This window comes from Microcebus murinus, chromosome 3 (assembly GCF_040939455.1).
Source record: "Microcebus murinus isolate Inina chromosome 3, M.murinus_Inina_mat1.0, whole genome shotgun sequence".
Taxonomy (NCBI): Eukaryota; Metazoa; Chordata; class Mammalia; order Primates; family Cheirogaleidae; genus Microcebus; species Microcebus murinus.
Window position 1 is genome coordinate 45,708,161 of NC_134106.1, and position 3,196 is coordinate 45,711,356.

The 3,196-nt window shown below is 39.4% G+C and overlaps 1 pseudogene; it reads left to right on the forward strand.

Moving 5' to 3' along the window:
- Positions 1-527: 527 nt before the first annotated feature.
- LOC105878440 (pre-mRNA-splicing factor SLU7 pseudogene) lies at positions 528-2,717 on the forward strand (annotated as a pseudogene).
- The last annotated feature ends 479 nt before the right edge of the window (positions 2,718-3,196 follow it).

Sequence of the window (3,196 nt, forward strand, 5' to 3'; positions counted from 1 at the left end):
AGAATATAAAGAAGGCAAATAAAGATACTATGTATTTAGGTTTTCATTTAGCACTTTGTTTTCTGGAGGAATACGGGATATAGTAATTTAGCTAATTAACAAAAAAAAAACAAACCCAGAATATTTATTATACATAGGACCTTATTGCTTTCTAATCACTTGCTTATCCATGGTGTCTTGAATAGTTAACTGGTGACTTTATATTTTAGGTACAGCTACCATGGGCGCTGGCACAAAGTAAACAATGTCTAATTGTCTCCTGAAGCCATTTCAAATGTCACTTCCTCTGAGAGGCTTTCTGATTCTTCCCAGCTTCAGTTTAAGGGTGGAATCTGTACTCTCTCCCCTTTGCTCCCAAGATAACTCAACCAATTAATTTTGCGTATTTCTATAATAGCACTTATCACCTCTTTTAGGAACACCATCTTATTCAACTTTTAATCTTCATAAAAAGTAAGTGACAGTGTTATAGGCTGAATTGTGCCCCTCATCTGTATTGAAAACCCTAACCCTCAGTACCTCCGAATATGACTGTATTTGGAGAGAGAAAGGGCCTTGAAAGAGGTGATTCAGTTAAAATGAGGCCTTTAGGGTAGGCACCAATCAATCCAATATGACTGGTGTCTTTATAAGAAGAGGAAATCTGGATACACAGGAAACCAGCAGGGATGTGTGCATATAGAGGAAAGACCATGTGAGGACAGTGAGGTGGCCAACTGCAAGCCAAAAGCCTCAGAAGAAACCAAACCTACTGACACCTTCATCTTGGACTTCTAGTCTCCAGAGCCGTGAGAAAATAAATTCCTGTTGTTTAAGCAATCCAGTCTTGGTATTTTGTGATGGCAGCCCTAGCAAATCCATACAGACAGTCATAGGTAAACGACATGTAGTAACTGTTTCAAAGTGCCAGTTGTTATGTGTAATTGGCAGTTATTATGCATCTGTACCTTGTATATAGATTATTTATGTACTTGTTTAGCAAGCTTTAGGAATTTATGTATCTCCGCATTCATGTCTCCTTCATGGATGCCTTCAAGTTCTATGGGTGTCTGTTTCTTTGTGTGTTAGTTGAGTGAGTTACTGTTTACAATAATTTACTTTGTCTTAAAGGTATTTTTGACTGGCAGATTGGTAGGGTATTTCCTCCTCCCCGACAAACATGAGTTCACGAGCAGAAGCCAAAAATAAATGCGCTCAACCTTTGTAACTTCAACCACGGAGTAAATAGAGGGCTAGGCACACGTCATGATGTCGCGAGACTCACAGCACAGACCAACCAGAGCCCAAGGAGGTTGTTAGTGCGCATGTGTTGGTCATCCGGAAGCTACTGCAGAGGCTGCCTCCGGGAGAGGGGAGGAAGCCGGGAAGTAGACATTGCAAGATTGGCTCCATTTCTGTAGGGTGGTTTTGGGGTCAGCTACTGCGGGACTTGGGGAGACCAGGTAACCAGCTGCAGTTATAGATGCATTTAATGCTGCACCCCTGTCGGGGTCCAAAGAAATGAGTTTGGAGGAACTAAAGAAAGTGACCAGAGAGGACTGGAGTAGGAAGGAGCTAGAAGAACAGCAAAAATTGGGCAATGCTTCTGCAGAAGTTGATGAAGAAGAAAAAGATATCATCCCTCATATTCCTCAGTATGTTTCTTCAATACCGTGATATATAGATCCATCAAACGCACCTACTTTAAAGCACCAGAGACCACGCCCACAGAAACAAAAGCAGTATAGCTAATCCAGAGAATGTTACAAGAGGGGTGTAGATGAGAATTCCATAATTACGAAGTACTGCAAAGGAGAATATGAAAATTGTGGGACCATGACACACAATAAGAAAGATTGCTTTGAGAGACCCAGGTGAGTTAGAACCCAATTTAGAGGTCCTAATATAGCTCCAGATGAACATGTCCAACATCAACTGATGTTTGACTGTGATGGGAAGAGGCATAGGTGGCATGGCTACAATCCAGAAGAACACATGAAAATTACAGAAGAATATGCCAAAGTTGATCTGGCAAAATGAACATTGAAAGCTCAGAAATTCCAAGAAGGATTAGCATCAGGAAAAGTAGTAGAACAGGCTAATTCTCCAAAATTCCCTAGTGGGGAGAAGAGGAACCAAATTCTCAGATGGAAAAAGATCATAATAGTGAAGATGAGGATGAAGAGAAATATGCAGATGATATTGACATGTCTGGACAGAATTTTGACTCTAAGAGACCAATTATTGTCCGGAATCTCAGGATCTGAGAAGATATTGCAAAATATTTAAGAAATTTAAATCCAAATTCTACCTACTATGATCCAAAAACTAGAGTGATGAGAGAGAATCCTTATGCCAATGCTGGAAAGAATCCAGATGAAGTGAATTTTGCAGGAGATAACTTCATTAGATACACAGGAGACACCATTTCAATGGCTCAGACACAGCTGTTTGCTTGGGAAACCTATGACAGGGATCTGAAATGCATCTGCAGGCAGATTCTACAAAACTAGAACTGTTGTATAAGTCCTTCAAAGTCAAAAGAGAAGACTTCAAAGAACAGCAGAAAAAGCATCCTGGAAAAGTATGGAGGCCAAGAACATTTGGATGCCCCTCCACCTGAGTTGCTTTTAGCCCAGACTGAAGACTATGTGGAGTACTTAAGACGTGGGACAGTCATCAAAGGACAGGAGCGGGCTGTTGCCTGCTCTAAATATGAGGAGAATAGGGATTTATAAAAATGCTTTTTTTATAAATTAAAAAATATTATATTTTTTTTATTTATTTAACCCAATGTATCCAAAGTATTATCATTTCAACATGTAATCACTGGAAATATAATTACTAATGAGATATTTTACATTCTTTTTTTTTATGTTGTCTTCAAATCTGATGAGTATTTCACACTGGCAGCATATCTCAATTCATCTGGTAAATTGTAACAATCAAAGTGAAATGTAGTTCTACCAAAATAATAGAGTTGTGTGTAATGTAAACATATTTTACATTGCCTCAGTTTTTAAATTTAAATAAATAAAAATGAAATAAAATTAAAAATTCAGTTCTTCAGTAGTCCTAGCCATATTTCAGGTGCTCCGCTGCCATATGTGCCTGGTGGCTTCTGTATTGGGCAGTGGGTGGGATATAGAGTATGGGACTCTGCCTCCAGGACATACCTAATTGGAGCAGCGGCAGCTATCCACCACCGCTGAGCCAA